General features: G+C 38.1%; 1 long non-coding RNA gene across 2 annotated transcripts; it reads right to left on the bottom strand.

The window, feature by feature from the left end:
* Positions 1-1,655: 1,655 nt before the first annotated feature.
* LOC309669252 lies at positions 1,656-15,739 on the bottom strand. 2 transcript variants are annotated; one of them, XR_014268891.1, is made up of 3 exons: positions 15,680-15,739; positions 2,243-2,330; positions 1,656-1,724 (listed from the first exon to the last, which is right to left on the bottom strand). It is a non-coding gene; the product is annotated as an uncharacterized lncRNA (long non-coding RNA). The 2 variants fall into 2 exon arrangements; XR_014268892.1 differs by lacking the exon at positions 15,680-15,739 and adding an exon at positions 5,191-5,312.
* Between the last annotated feature and the right edge of the window lie 1,560 nt (positions 15,740-17,299).

The following is a 17,299-nucleotide window of genomic DNA, read 5'->3' as shown; positions in this document are numbered from 1 at the left end:
GTGAAGGCCAGCAAGGCAATATAATGGAAAAGACGGCATATGTGAAAAGCAGATATATATTTTCATAATTCAAGTTGTGTGAAGGTATTAGAAGGTTAGGGCTCAATGATTTTGGCATCACTGTATAATTGGGTAATTCTCACCAGAATCAGATGCACCTCAATAACAATTTTACAAACATTCATTAAAAAAAAGCATATACAATAATTTTGTCTTCAAATGAAAAAAGCAAAATCCTAAAATACACAGCCATTTTGAACTTATCACTGTATTTACCACAAAAATATTTTAAGGCATTCTTCAGGTAAACTTTATTAGAGCCTTTGCTGGCACGTATTATGGTCAGAGCAGCAAGTTTAAGGTGATAAAGAAGTATACATCTTCAGAATTAATTCTGTTGAATAAGACAGACAACAGACCAGCATTCACATTGTGATAAGGATCACAGGAGAAAATTATTCCAGAACAGATCATCCTCAATATAGAATATTTTTAAAAATACATTTAATTCAATAACTATTGCTGATAAGAGGACAGAGAGTAACTAAGTAAAACATAATGCTGTCTGAAGTTTACCCTCCAACCTACAAAACTGCAAAGAATCAAACATTGTTACAACTAACAATGTTTACTGTAACTATGAATTTAGAAAAGAGAATTGCAGATTTGAAGGATGACAGCGTTTCTTAAGCTGGTCTGAAAATATTCTATATTCTATACACATTTTGTATATGTGCCTAAAGACAAGATGGGATTCCTACAAATAGAAGCATGTATATGTTTTTGCAAGACGTGTCTCTCTCTTTTGTTTGGGAGTAGATCTGCATAGTATGAAAGAGCAAACATGAAAGACTATATTTAACAAATAGGGGAAAATTGTTCTCAAACCCACAATAACTGGCTAGTAGATTTAGTATAAGTATTGTTACTGAAAACTAATTCTGAATTAGAAAAAAAATTACTGGATTTTAATTTCATTTGACCTCATGTCATGTAGATTTTCAGCAATAGATATTTGAATAAAACTTCATGTAGATATTTTCCCTCTAATTTCAGCCAAAGCTGAAAAACTTATATTAAAATTATTGTGGGGAGAATATATTTATAAACATATTTTTTAAATGAAACTATTTATTTATTTCATGATCTAGGCCTTCTGCCTTATAAAGCCAGCTTTAAGAGAACAGAAATCACTGTTCACATTCTTTGAATTTTACTTTCCTGGTCAGATGCAATGAGCAAATGCTTTTCTTTTCAGAGTAAGGGACTGCAGCTGGAAATGTTCTCAAGAAAAAAAAAAAAGATAGAGAGAAAGAAAAATATTACTTTATGTGATTCTTGCAGTTCGTGTATTGCCCCAAAACTAGGGTAAATGAGTTTATTCATGACCTTTACAGAAGAAAACTTTGAACCCCACAGTATTTCAGATGCAGTAGCTCTCAGTAAATGAGACATTCATACACTGTTGTGAGAAAGGAGTTTATTGCATCAAAATCTTCCCATAGATTTGTTAGCAATTGGTAGTAAGACCAATGCTTTAGAACATTGGTACACTGCATAAAATAAAAGCAACTCAGAAAATGTAGTTGTGACAGCCACCAGTAAATTATTATGTTGTATTACAAAAAAAAAAAAAAGAAAAAAAAAAAGAGATACAGAATAAAGGTAACTATTTATAGTTCAGCTTTTTCTTAAATATTCCAAAGAACTGAGTATCAGCTGATCTGAAATTAAAGCCAAAGCACATGGTTAACTGCCAAGATAAGCATGGAACATTTTTAAGTCCACTTCCTATAACCAGCTGCTTAAAATATACTTGCACTACTACAGATCTTCCAAGAAGTTGATGGAATCAGGAATTTCTCACGCTAACTGGGTAAGCTGAATATATATGATACACTACTTGAAAAATGGAGAAGATATATTTTTCAGTATGTATTCCCTATTCATATTAGAATGTACATATAGAGACACACACATACACACATATATAGTCACTTTTTTTTTCCTATTCTTTCTCAAAGTATTAAGGTTTCATTTAACTTTCAGAAACTGCTTTCAAGCCATATCACCCTCAGTCTTGCTTTTAGAAACATTCAAAACCCAAACCAGATTATTTTTCTAACAATTAAATTCCTATTTGAATGTAATAATAAAAACACTCATTTTTACTCAAGTGCTTTCACATTCCTATATTTCACATGGGCAACTGATACATGATAAATACTTCAAAATGTCTAACCTTTTATATGCTGATGGGGTATTAAGACATTTTCAAAATGTTTTCTACTTCAATTACTTCTCCATATCTTCCATTGAACTTGAACATCCTTAAAAAATAACAAATATGAAACACATGAGTATTTGGACTGTGAATTTTAACTAAAGTAAAAATGTCTCATTTGAGCAAGATCAAGGTTAAATTCTTTTTCACAGCAGGGAGGACACCCCTAAATAATAAATGTTGCCCCGGTTTTTAAATTCTTTCTTTCAAGATGTCTTTGGAAAACACTAAACAAAATGTGAAAGGTTTTATGGTGATTAAAACCAAACAAAACTATAAGCATTATCTTATCTCTGTGAGGCTTGAGGCTCATACAGGATGAAATGTTCTGGAGTCTCACCAGTTTGGGGTTAAAAAATTGGAAAAAAGATCTTCCCAGGTTAGTTTTTGTGCATAAATAATTTCACAAATACATAGGTATCACTCTCCTAAATTCTTGGTTATTACATAATATGACCATGTTGAGTCCTCTTTGAAGACCAGGCTTTCAGCATAGTTCCAAAATCAGAAATAGATACTAGATTCCTTGCCTATGGAGCTAGAAATCTTAAGTGAGTACATCGGACCAAGTACTTTCCTCTTTAGGTACATGAGGGCTGTCAATATTGAGGAGAGGAGCTGGATTCAAGAGAAAAGTTAATCTACGTGCCCTCTGCTAACCATCTCCAGTCATTTGAGGGGAGGCACTGGAAAGCTCTAAAGAGAGACCACCTATCACATATGAAAGCCAAAAAAATACACTATTTGTCCTTTGAAGGGGGTGTGTGGCAAAGCCAAGGACTTTGCAGATAGAGAGAAACTCTGCCAGAGACCCAGGTTAGAAAATAAAAAAACACCTTTTGTCACACTTTTTTCATCAGTATGTCACACTTTTTTCATCAGCAATTTTAGTGCCTATTGCTGGACACTAAAGGTGTTGACTTAGAGGCAAGCTCCAATGGAAAGAGGCATGTGTCTGTCCTTGGAGATTCTTTTCCCCTACAATGTGCATTTACTATATGCATAAATTCCTTTATTTATTATATTTGTCCTTCAGGGTTCTGAAATCTAAAGCTTTATATAATTAAAATCAACTTTGCACTGCCATTAGTAGATTGCTTCAAGGCAGAATTTTAGTAGCTTCCAGAATTCAGAAGACACAAAAACTTTTCTGAAATATGTGAAAAATAGAAAAGCATGGCATAAATTTTAGTTACTAATATTTGGTTCCAAATATTGCCAGAATTTAGTGAAAACAAATTCTGAAATGCCACAGCTCATTGACCAATCATACATGTGGGAAACTTAAGTCATTTGAACTTCCCGACATGATTCTTTGCCCTTCACAGTGAGGTTAATCATCTGGACAAATACAGAAGTTGTAAAGAAATCCTTAATCTTTAGGTTCACATCCCTAACACCCAGGTCAGGTCATATCTTCCCATGTAACACCGAACTGAGCCCTATTTTAAATACTGACAGGTTTAAGAGAGAGCTTAGACATTTGAGTGTGTACAATGAGCATCAAAAACTTGCCTCTATTTTCTGCATTTGTAGAAATGTTTGAAAAGCTCAATTCTTAGCTGATAGAAATGTTTCTCCTAACTTTCAATTTGAAAGAGATTAGAGTATTTATAGAAAGCCAACATCTTCTACTCTTCTCTTGTAAAGCAGGTTTTCTAATCTACCATTTATCCCCCTCTGCAATAGCTTCAATTTGATATGATAGATTATATTCAAATGAGACTTGATCAGTTTTAAAATGACATCGACCTTCCTGTCCTTACTGGAAATACCTCATGAAATATGTTTGAGGACGTCTACATTTTTCATGGTGGGTAACAACAGTGACACATGCCATACAATGAAGTTTTTCCATGTTGGATACTGTTTCCAATTAATGATCCTTCAGCTTACGATAAGCATTCCTGATACATTCTAAATACATGACTCTATGTAAATGCCACCCAGCTTTGTGAAAAAGTTAATTTCATCAGCATACTCCTATCTTTGTTCAAGACTGTTAACAAAACACAAGCCAAAACAGTTATGAATACCACCCACTGAAGAGCTCCGTGATAGATTTCATTAAGCTATTTAAAAATCTCATTAAGCCACAACAGAGCAAAGATAATGCAGAATATACCACCAACTTTGCAGTCTGGAAAAACAGAGTATGAAGCATTCATTCAACACAGTTTCAGTGTCTTTAGTGAATTTACAAAATTGATGGACCAGTACAAACTGTATGTAAATTATATAACATAATAAGTATATTAGTCACATGTGATATCTGAAAATGGACTTTTTACCACTGTGGGATGCATTTTTATTATAGGTCATGAAAAAAGAGGGATTAAACAAACAATTCTTTAAAAGAAATCCCATCAACTGTGTTATGTGTGAGAATAGAATCGTCTAAGTTGGAAGGGACCTTTAAGATCATCGAGCCCAAACATCAACCTAACACTGCCAAAACCACCACTAAACTGTGTCCCTAAGCATCACGGCTACATATCTTTTAAATACCTCCAGGGATGGCGACTCCGCCACTTTCCTGGAAAGCCTGTTCCAATGTTTGATAACCCTTTCTGTGAAGAAATTTTTCCTAATATCTGGTCTAAACCTCCCCTTGTGCAACTTGAGGCCATTTCCTCTTGTCCTATCAATTGTTAACAAGGGAAGAGAGACCAACACCCACCTCTCTACAACCTCCTTTCAGGTAGTTGTAGAGAGTGATAAGGTCTCCTCTCAGCCTCCTTTTCTCCAGGTTAAACAACCCCAGTTCCCTCAGCTACTCCTCAGAAGACTTGTGCTCTAGACCCCTCACCAGCTTTGTTGCCCTTCTCTGGTGCTCCAGTGCCTCAATTTTCTTTCTTATAGTGAGAGGCCCAAAACTGAACACAGTATTTGAAGTGTAGCCTTACCACTGCTGAGTACAGAGGGACGATCACTCCCTAGTCCTGCTGGCCACACTATTCCTGATACAGGCCAGAATGCCGTTGGTCTTCTTGGTCACCTGGGCACAGTGCTGGCTCATATTCATCTGGTTGTCAACCAACACTTCCAGGTCCTTCTCCGCTGGTCAGCTTTCCAGCCACAGCCACTCTTCCCCAAGCCTGTAGTGCTGCATGGGGTTCATGTTCTTAAATTTGTGCCAGCCAAGACAGATTCTTTCAAGGAGGTGATGGTAAATTTTTCACTCCTTCCAGGCACAAAGTGTTTGAGAGCTTTGATCCAAATAAAGTAGGAAAAATTACAAAGAAAAAAAGCTACTTTTGTAATATACTAAAACCAAATAGCCAATATTCAGCCCCTCTTAGCCTTGTAAGACTGTCATGCAAGCTTTCATTTAACTATAAAGGTTTTAATTACTTTTTTTTTGTTTATTACAATGTCTGCCAATTACATAAATGACAGGAAAGGTAAATGTCTCAATCCCGAGTGAGCTTTACTAGAACCTTATGGACATAAAGCAAAAAAATCATTTAATTGGACTTGAAAGACTAACATTGTTATTAAATTAATGGAGATACTAACTGAACATCATGTACAGTCAAAAGAATCTCATACACAGACTGTCTCTGGGTACTTAAGGAAGCCTCCATGATATTCCCACAGCACTCCAGTCCCATTACAGAATTCTGAGCCTAAAAGTCTTGAGATTTTTGCCCTAGACCTTCATAAAGCATTTCTTTAAAGAAATACTACCGCTTATTTACAGTGAGACAAAGTTACTGCTGGAAATACTTCATCTCTTGCTGGAATTTCTGACATTCTGCCTCTCTCCTCTTTCACAGACTGAACTTTTCTAAAAGGCTTGGTAAGATAAATACATAATCTTAAAAAAAAAAGTCTTGTCAAGCAGCAAGACATATGCTGAATAGTGCAGGGAAAATAAACCCATCTTGTACATCCCTTCCACAACACAGCAATCAGCTAGCAGTCAAGAAAAAGCAGTTAGCTTATAAGGCTTTCAAACTCAGCTCAGCCTGCCAAAGATACATTGGTATTTGATGTCATTGAACATGGAAACCCCCTCCTCACTGACTCACTGAGATAGCTGCCTCAGCTGGGCATTTATAAGTAACAACTGAGAAGCATGGAGGAGCAATTGCAGAACTGTCTTTTATCTGTAATTGAGAATAGGAACATTTCTAGATGTTTCCAGTGTGAAAAAGCAATGATTAGTTTAAAGCATCCTTAGTGTTAGGGCACAGCAAGCTGCTCTGATCTGTGCTGCATCAGCCATCTTGCTTCAACTGGCTGCTAGCATCAGCATAAGATGAGTCCCCTTTGCCTTATACAGCCAACATAACAGTTTTATGATCATTTTACAGAACAGTCCCAAAGGTAATTTAAGCTCACTGTTTGATTTTGCCCTGAACTGGACTCAGAATTCTCACAGAGGTAGAATACAAAAGCACAGCCATCCTATGGGGCACTCACACCCAACTCCCCTCCTTGGAGTCAGTGTCATTCCACTATGCCTGCTGCTGTTGGGTTAGAATGCTGCACCTTGATGCACCACTCCAGTCATGCTCTCTGCTTCAAGTTCGTGCACGTGATCGATTAATCTCTCAGTGGGAGAAGCGTTGGGCTCTAGCTTGGTCATGAATTATGCTACTACTATAGAAATAAGCAGTAAGCATAAGTTATAGACATCACCAGTTATGATAGTTGTAACTAGCATAACTGGTTGCATGTACAGACAATATTACAGGCAACTGGTAAGACTGTTTGAGCTTACCAACTTGCTATAAACCAACACCACAACAATGAAAATAAAATATTAAAAAATACAATTCTAAGTAAAACTACTGTTATATATGAAAAATATTTCACAAGTGTCAGAGAGAAAAAGGTCTGTGGTCCTGTAAAATAAAGGCCAAATGGCTCAAAATGGCCTACTGCTAGCAAGAATGAATAACTACTGCAAGAAAATGCTGCAGTATTTTGAGAATTGAGTTACAGAGGAAGTATTAACCACAGATAAGTCTAGAAATTTTGACAAAACATCCATTTAGTAGATGATGTGCATTATAGATAAGTTTACAGGCAATATCCTTTTCAGAGGAACTTGTTTAATCAAATTCAAAACTTGGCTAATCAAATTCAAAAATACTTATCCTTTCTATCTACTACACAGAATGGTGGAATATATAATATGTACTAGTATTGATTAGAAAGATCACTTAATTAAAAAACAATGTTCAAGTGGGTTATATACACCAGTACCTAAACATTTCTGATAAATAGTAAAAAAAAAATCAAACGAGTAATTGAAAGAATTTACTTAGGTCACAAAAAAAAAAAAAAAAAAAAGGAAATTTCTAAATTCTGCTAATTTAGATTAAGTAAATTCTGAGAGAAAGTTCAGCTTTGCTAATCAAAAATCAAGCCCAGACTTGCACACTATAATAATATTCAATGAATTGGAGTTATACAAATGCATGCACACACACACTTATTTATAATATTGTCCCTTCTCCAAATTTCAAAAAATTGGATTTGGGGAAGATTCTTAGATAAGGAAGTTTCTGCAAAGGAGATTTAAATTTGAGATGTGCTTTGAATTAATGCAAAAAACTCTACTGCAGTCTTCTGTCATATTTTAGTTTGGGCACAGTGTTGCTGTTTAGTGGTATGTCAAGAGCTGTAAAAACATATGGCAACATATCTTTTTTACTGATTTGTGTCAGCCAAAAGAAATATTCAACAACCTCCCAATGAATGACTGGTAGCTAAAACTCAGTGGGTTCATAAATTTGGATAAATCCTGATATTTTTTTTATTTATTTTTTTAATCTCTACACCTGGAAACATAGCTGACAAAATTGTGCAAGAGCTGGTTTTCTCCTAGGATTTCCAGTTCTTTGTGGTTTCCCCAAGCCAAAAATAGACTAAAGAATAACATTTCTGCAAATATTTCAGTATTTCCGTTTCCAGGCCTGGTTCTAACCAGGAAGGGTAGAGCCACAAGAAGAAATTAAATACAATAAACAAATAAAATACAAATGAACTTTTTCAACCATAAAAAAGGTTCCCTTTCATGTTTATAATGAAGGTACAAGTTCATTCAGAATTTTCAGTGCTAATTTTCTTATGTCTTTCTGAAATAACACAAACAAGATCTGTGAATTTCTGTGTGTAAGATCTGTGAAGGTTTTTTCCATAGCATTTGATGCTGACCAAATATTAAATGACAACGTGCTTTTAAAAGATCCTCTAGGCATCTTTCTGCATTTTTTCACACTCAAACCCAATAAAAATACCATTAAAACCCAAACAAGTAGCTTACAAAATGTACACTGGAGATATTGACTGTGAATATATACTGAACAAAAATAATTAGGGCACTAGAGAAAGTGTTCTAATGATCACATGCCTAAAACTTGTGAGAGGAAAAAATATTAAGTATGCAAATTAAAAGGAATCAACACCAATAAATATACTCACATCTTTGACACACTAAGAGTACTGCCCATTTACTTTACTATTGAACTGTTAATTGATGGTATGAAGTAATGAAGGTCTCCTTGTGCTCTGTGCTACAAAGAGAGGCTCATTTTCTTCCTGAACTCTTGCACTGAAGGAAATATATTTCCTGTTTGGTCTTAGTGGAATGTAACAAAAAGTGCTGGCAAGAACTAAGTTATGCCAGGAATTACATCTGTTTAACAGGGGTTTAAGAAGTTGCAGATGCTGAAGTGTTTAGTTATTATAGAGCTGGATCTTGGCAGGAATGTTATAAACTTAAGAGCTGAATAAAACTGTAAATTGTGTTAAAACAGCATTTCCTTCATTATCTGATGTATAAGAAAGCTTTCTATACCTTTCTCTAAAGTGTTTTTCCCCAATACTTCAGAATGTGTTGCAAAGTATTCCTTTTATTCTGATTTATTTCTATAAGGAAGACCTGAACGAGAAAAGGTCACTGCAGACAAGGTGATATACCAGCAGTCCTTTTTAAAAAAAGAAATTTTATATAGAGAACTGCAAAGGCCTGGGCTTTTTTTTTTTTTATTTCCTCTCTCTAAACAATGATCTAGATTCATCCCTGTTTTCAGTTATTTTTAGTACTTCATGACACTTGTGTGTATGCAGGGTCATCTTCTCCATTTGTCTTTTTACAAAAGTAGGGTTTGAATGCAACAAGTCCAATGCAAGCCCTACTTCTGCAAATGTCTGGATGCACACTTAACTTCAAACATGTAAGTTTCCAAATAGTCTCATTTGAATCACTTGGACTATTCTCAAGCTTGTGGGGAAGTACTTATATAATTGCCCCCAGGAGCAGGGCTTTATACTGTTAAGCATTCTGCACTCTTTTGTGACATGCTGTAAATGCAGTCCAGAAAGGAGTTTTGAGTATTGGTTTGCATATTTCCCATATGCAAGGAAATTTTTTAATTAGCAAAAGAATACTAGGGGAAAATACCAATTTGTATCTTCATACAACACGGTATATTAATCATAAATATCTAGTAATATGATGTTCAAAATTAAAATTCTAATATATATCATAAGCAAGTATTTACTCTTCTCTAAAAGAAATGTATTTATAAAGGGCAAAGAAACTAATTAATTAGTCTTTGAGAGTAAATACATTAATTTTGCAGCTAATATTTGAGACACCATGTGTAAGGCTTTTTTTTTTTTTTTTTTTTTTTGGTGTTCCTTTCAATTCACTAACCAGAAAAAGGTGATAAAAATACACAATAGACCTGATATGAAATCTATTAATCCTGCAGCTGGTACCCAGGGTAGTGTGATGTATTATATATTCTATTCTGTATTAAGTTACTTCTATTACAACATGACAATGTTACAGTATTCTGGGAAATGCTGGCATAATATGCTAAAACACATTTGCCCATTTAAATTACTGTGTGTATATAAAATACTGTAATTCTGTAAGTAATTCTGTACACACACAGAAAATACACAGCACAGAATAAAAATGAGTGGATTCTTAACCTACACTAAAAACCATCACAGCCTATTTGAGAAATCAAAGAGCTATAATCCTGGTCATCCAAATATGGGTGCTTAACTAAGGATGGAAGTTCTACCACATTTCTTTATTATGAAGTAAAATAAATGGATGTCATCATAAAATGGAGATACAAAGAAATGGACATTATAGCAAAGATCAATCAGTAACAAAAATGGTACTGTTTCTTTCTATTTGATATAAACACACATGAATCTACATAAGATGTCCACAGTAGGAAAAAAGTATAATTGCTCATTGTTTATGATTTTGGAAGTTAGGTTTCTGGGGAGGAGAGATAGGATTATTTTTAATAATACTAACTTTAGATTTTTACACCGATTAAAAAATTAAGACATTACTGTTTATTGTAGAACTAAGTATGCTTTTACTTTCAGCATACCCTGACAGCATGGAAGGCCAACAGGACACTAAGCTGTATTGAGAGGAATGTAGCCAGTAGACTGAGGGAAAAACAATATTTCCCTTTACTTAGCACTCAGAACACTCCATCCAGTTTTGGCCCCCCAAGAAAAGGAGGATGTTGATAAACTGGGTCACGTTGAGTGGAGGACCACCAGGATGGTTGGGGCTGGAGCACTTGCCCTGTGAGAAGAATCTGAGGAATCAGAGCTTGTTCAGCCTAGAGAAGAGACAGCTTCAGGGAAACTTGATGGCAGTCCCACAATACCTATGGGTAAGTTATTAAAGAGACAGATCCAGGTTCTTTCTGAAGGTGAATGGTGGGAGGATGAGAAGTAGTGATCAAAAACAGAAACAGGAGGTTCCAGTGTAACACAAGGAAGAAGTTGCACCACAAAGAGAGTTGCACAGTGAGTAGGTTGCCCAGCAAATCTGTGCAGTCTCCATCCTTGGAGTTTTTCTTTGAGAAGGTAGACTAGACACCTCCTGAATTATTCTCTAATTTTAAGATGTCTGCAGAACATAAAATCCTAAATTATTCAAGTCCACATTGTTGAATTAATAGCTGCAGAAATATATCAGCAACGATAGTTCAGTAGTGATTTGTCATCATTATTTACCTATATAGAGGCAAGTGCCTCCCATTTTCAGAGAAAGTTGTGTACCTCCTCATTTCTGCTGTTCTAAACTGGAATAATAACAGGATATGGTTCTCTACAATTAATTTCAAATTGTCCTTTGAAAGTCTAAATTACACTTATAAATTCAGATATATTAAAGATCTATAAACTCATTACGAAAAAAAAAGAACCACAAAGCTGGGGGGTTAGAAGAATGAAGAAGAAGGAAAAAAAAAAAAGAAGAAAAAAAAAGAAAATAAAAATTTACAAGAAAAATATACATTAATTTAAAACCTTTTTTCTTCAGAACTTTCAACCCTAAAAAGTATTTATCATGTGTTTGCTAGAAGAAACATTTTCAGACTTAAAAGCATGTTCATCTGCTTATATAAAGTTGCTTATGTGATTGTTTCTTGACCATTTGTGTTTAAGTAAAATTTTCTCCTCTAAGAAAACTTACTAACCAGCCCCAATTCCTACAAAACATTTTCAGCTGACCACACAACAGAATAGAAAAGTACATCTTAAGACAGCAGAACACTAGAAGAGAGCATTGATGCATTGATGTAATGTTTGTGGAAACAATCTCTCTCCCATTTCTGAACTCAGGATACTTCACACATTGTGAAACTTATGTTTGAGAATTACAAACAAAGCAGGGAGATACAAGATCTTCACAATACAAAACAGAAGCAGCAAAGGAGTAGGGGAAAAAAAGAAACCACAACAAACAATTTGTAATTTCTCCTGGTTTGAGATAAAGCAGAACCAATTTTCTTTTCAGTAGTTTTACTTTTCAGTTAAGCCTCTTCTAACTCTCTGAAATTAACAGCATAGTCTTCAGAATCACCGAATCACAGAATTACAGAATGGTCAGGGTTGGAAGGGACCTCTGGAGATCATCTAGTCCAAACCCCCTGCCAGAGCACGTTCACCTACAGCATGTTGCACAGGATGGCGTCCAGGCGGGTTTTCAATGTCTCCAGAGTGGGAGACTCCACAGCCTCTCTGGGCAGCCTGTTCCAGTGCTCTGCCACCCTCAAAGTAAAGTTCCTCCTTATGTTTAGATGGAACTTCCTTCATGTTTAGATGGAACTTCCTATGTTCAAGCTTGTGCCCGTTACCTCTTGTCCTATCACTGGGCACCACTGAAAAAAAGACTGTTCCCATCCTCTTGGTACCCTTCCTTTAATTATTTATAAGTATTGATAAGATCACACCTCAGTCTTCTTTTCTCTCGACTAAAAAGACCCAAGTCCCTCAGCCTTTCCTCATATGAAAGATGCTCCAGCCTCCTAATCATCTTTGTAGCCCTTTGCTGGACCCTCTCCAGCAGTTCCCTGTCTTTCTTGAACTGGGGAGCACAGAACTGGACACAATATGCCAGATGTGGCCTCACCAGGGCAGAGTAGAGGGGAGGATGACCTCCCTCGACCTGCTGGCCACACTTTTCTTGATGCACCTCAGGATGCCATTGGCTTTCTTGGCCACAAGGGCACATTGCTGGCTCACGGTCATCCTGTTGTCCACCAGGACTCCCAGGTCCCTTTCCACAGAGCTGTTCTCCAGCAGGTCATCCCCTAATCTGTACTGATGCACAGGGTTATTCCTCCCCAGATGCAGTGCCCTACACTTGCCCTTGTGGAATTTCATTAGGTTCCTCTCCACCCAGCTCTCCAGCCTGTCCAGCTCACACTGTAAGGCGGCACAGCCTTCTGGCGTGTCAGCCACTCCTCCCAGTTTTGTGTCATCAGCAAACTTGCTCATGGTACACTCTATCCCTTCATCCAGGTCATTGATGAATATATTGAACAGGACTGGGCCCAGTACTGACCCCTGAGGAACACCACTTGTTACTGACCTCCAACTAGACTCTGCACCACTAACCACAACCCTCTGAGCTCTATCTGTCAGCCACTGTTCAACCCACCCCACTGTCCATTCATCTAACCCACACTTCCTAAGATTGCCTGTGAGGATGATGTGGGAGATAGTGTCAAAAGCCTTGCTAAAGTCAAGGTAGACAACATCCACTGCCCTCCCCTCATCTGCCCATCCAGTCACACCATTATAGAAGGCTATCAGATTAGTCAGACATGACTTCCCCTTAGTGAATCCATGTTGACTACCTCTGATAGCCTTCCTTTCCTCCAGATGCTTGGAGATGATGCCCAGAACAAGCTGTTAAATCATCTTTCCAGGGATGGAAGTAAGGCCTGTAGTTTCCCAGATCATCCTTCTTGCCCTTTTTGAAGACTGGAGTGACATCAGCTTTCCTCCAGTCCTCAGGCACCTCACCTGTTCTCCAGGACCTATCAAAGATGATGGAGAGCTGCCCAGCAACGGCTTCTGCCAGCTCCCCCAGCACTCACGGGTGCATCCCATCAGGCCCCATGGACTTGGGGGTATCCATTTTACTTAATTGATCTCTGACTTGTTCTTCTTCAACCAAGGGAAAGTTTTCCTTCCTCCAGACTTTCTGTTACCTGCAAAGTCTGGGACTCCTGAGGGCTGGCCCGAGCAGTGAAGACAGAAGCAAAGAAAGCATTCAGCAACTCTGCCTTCTCTGCATCATCTGTCACCACAGCACCTGTCTCATTCAACAGCAGCCCCACATTTTCCCTAGTTTTCCTTTTGCCTCGTATATACTTAAAGAAACCCTTCCTATTGGCCTTGACATCCTTCGCCAGGTTCAATTCCAAGGCTGCCTTGGCTTTCCTTGTTTCATCCCTGCATACCCTGACAGCATTCTTATACTCATCCCAAGCAGTCAGCCCCTTCCACCACATACTGTAAACTCCGTTCTTTCACCTGAGATTTTTCAGAAGCTCCCTGCTCAGCCATGTAGGTCTCCTGCTTCCCTTGCCTGATTTCTTGCTCTTTGGGATGCAGCTATCCTGAGCTTGGAGGAAGTGATGCTTAAATATCAGCCAGCTCTCTTGAGCCCCCCTACCCTCTAGAGCCCTCTCCCACAGGATTTCTCCAAGCAATTCCTTGAAGAGATCAAAGTTAGCCCTCCTGAAGTTTAAGGTTTCAACCCTACTTGTCTTTTTGTGCATACTGCACTTAATCCTGAACTCTATATTTTCATGATCACTGCAGCCAAGTCTTCTCCCAACCTTTACATCCTCCACCAGTCCCTCTTTGTTTGTCAGTATTAGGTCCAGTAGTACACCTCTCCTTGTGTGCTCCTCCACCACCTGATTCAAAAAGTTATCATCAATGCACTGGAGGAACCTCCTGGACTGTACATGCCTAGCTGTGCAGCCTTCCCAGCAGATATCAGGGTAGTTGAAGTCCCCCATGAGAATCAAGGCCTGCGATTGTGAGGCGATTCTCACCTGTCTGTAGAAGGCCTCATCAACTTCTCCATCCTGATCAGGTGGCCTGTAATAAACACCCACAACAGTGTCCCTCCTATTACCCTGCCCCTTAATCCTTACCCAACAAGCTCTCAACTTGCTCTTCATCCACCCCCAGGAGAGCTTGATACATACCAGTTGCTCTGTCTGAGCAAGAACAACTCCACCACCTCACCTTGTTGGCCTGTCTTTCCTAATGAGAACACAGCCCTCCATGATAGCATTCCAATCATGTGAGTTATCCCACCATGTCTCAGTAATTGCAATGAAATCATGGCCCAGTGACCGCACACAGATCTCTAACTCCTCTCATTTGTTCCCCATGCTGCACACATTAGTGTATAGGCATTTCAGAGAGGCCTTAGAGGGGTGGTGGGCCTTCCAGTTCTTGAAAATACTAACACTCTGCCCCACAAGTGCTGAGCTACTACACCCAGGCACCTCTCTAGCGAGCCCAGTTACATGCCCATCCCCCTTCAAATTTAGTTTAAAGCTCTCTCAATGAGCCCTGCTAACTCTACTCCTAGAACCCTTTTCCCCCTGTGAGAGAGGCTTTTCCCATCTGCTGCCAGCAGGCCTGGTGTTCTATAAATCAGGCTGTGGTCAAAGAACCTGAAACCCTGCTGGTAGCACCAAATTCTGAGCCAGTCATTGACCTGCTGGCTCTTCCTGTTTACCCCCTCATCATTCCCCGCAACTGGAGGGATAGAGGAGAATAAGACTTGTGCTCCCAGTCCCTTAACCAGTCATCCCAAGGCTCTGAAATCTTTCTTCATTGCCCTCATACTTCTTCTCACTACGTCATCGCCGCCTACCTGAAAAACTAAAAGGGGATAACAATCTGATTTCTGTACCAGGGGAAGGAAGCTGCTTCTTATCATTGTTAACCCACAGACAGTTCAGACAGTATCTGCTAGCAGAATGCTAAAGCCTGATGTTTATAGTTAATACCAAGGAATGGTATGCAGAGAGTCTCTTTCTTATACTTATATGGTCAGCTAACTTTGTTACGTACCAAGTTGGAGGGTTGGAAGCGGAAGAGCGTAGAAGGGTTGCACCTGTGGGGAGGAACCGACAGGACAAGTGACCCAAAACTGACCAACAGGGTATTCCATCCCATCTGCATCATGCTTAGTATAAAAGCCAAGGGATCAAAGGGGTCAGCCTCTCTTTCTTCAATGGCCGGCATCCGAGAGCTTTGTCTGCTCATCTGCCTTTGATCCCGACATGTGCGTTCCTGAATTCAGTTCCCATCCGTCGCTGAGTCCAGTCTGAGACTTTTCCAGTGCCTGCCGGTGACATGATCATCATCCTGGGAACTCAATACGGGTTGTATATATTGTATATATTCCATTATTTTCTTATTAATATTATTATCTTTTATTATTATTATTTTACTATAAATATTTCATTATAGTAGTTTAGTTTCTTTTTTCAGTCCATAAGTCTCTGCCTCTCTCATTCTTCTCTCCCTTGGAAGAGAAGTTAAAGATAGCATATGTTGTGTGTTTTAGTGGCCAGCCCAGCCCAAACCATGACACAGTTAAAGATACAAAGGTTATATAGCAGAGAGAGGCCAGCGACCTCCACCGCAGACAGCTTCATGAAATGACAAAATTTAACAGTCTGAGGAATCTCTTGGGAAAACTAAAGGTCCCATACCAGCTGAAATGAAAGCAGGTAGTTCATTGTACCCAACAGTCCTTTTAACCAGCTGATTATCTGAGCCATATACTTTTCTATTTTACAGCACTTTGATATTGCAGGATCATTCTTCAACTACAAACCTGCCAACAAATACTATTAAGTGTACTCCACCATGACAAAGTGTGAGCTTTTCCAAAGACTGCAGGCTTCAATACAGAACCTTTCTAAGGTTGTACTTCAACCATATAAAAAATGCCTCATTATAGCATGCAGAACATCTGCAGCTCCCAGATGCCACCAAATAAATCCCCAGCCCCAACCTGAGCTTCTCCTGTGAGATCTGTCAAAGAAACATCCAGATGTGGCTTTGATTACAGTGATATATTTAGGTGCATCATTTGGATATGATGAGATCACAAGCTGAAGTTCAATGTCTTATCTGGATTTATTCCCATACTCTTGAGAGTCAGAGTTTCCATCTCCACCTTTCTCTAATCCCAGCCAGAAATAAGATCACACTTTCTACAGGATTTGTGGCTACTCTTGCACATCATTCACATTCCCTCTTCCATCAAGTATTCCAAATTGTAATGTTCAAGGTTAGTTAATCTCACTTCAGTCCAGGGCAGTTTTCACGTGACTGGTCATACATCCCTAAAATTAGCTTCTGTATTAACTGTAGCAAAAGAAATAAATAGTCCTTCCAGAGTATCATTTGAGCACATGGTGTTATAAAGATAGGCATTTTGCATTGTGATCAGTTTCTCAGAAGAAAATTTCCAAATCAGCAAGCTCTATAATGTAATAATAATTTCTGTAAAAAAAAATTGTATTTATAAATTTGTTTTGGGAACTGAGTGCTTTGCTTACTGCTTAGTTTTGTTATCTGTCACTACTACTGCAAACTACAACCTCACATGAAAATGTGTATGTACCAGAGAGTTCTATCATATCCCTTTGTCACAGGAGCACTCCAACTTCAGCCTTA

The sequence above is a fragment of the Vanellus vanellus genome (genome assembly GCF_965231255.1).
Source record: "Vanellus vanellus genome assembly, chromosome: 2".
NCBI classification, from domain to species: Eukaryota; Metazoa; Chordata; class Aves; order Charadriiformes; family Charadriidae; genus Vanellus; species Vanellus vanellus.
The sequence above is the reverse complement of the archived record's forward strand: the minus strand, read 5'-3'. Positions and strand labels throughout refer to the sequence as shown.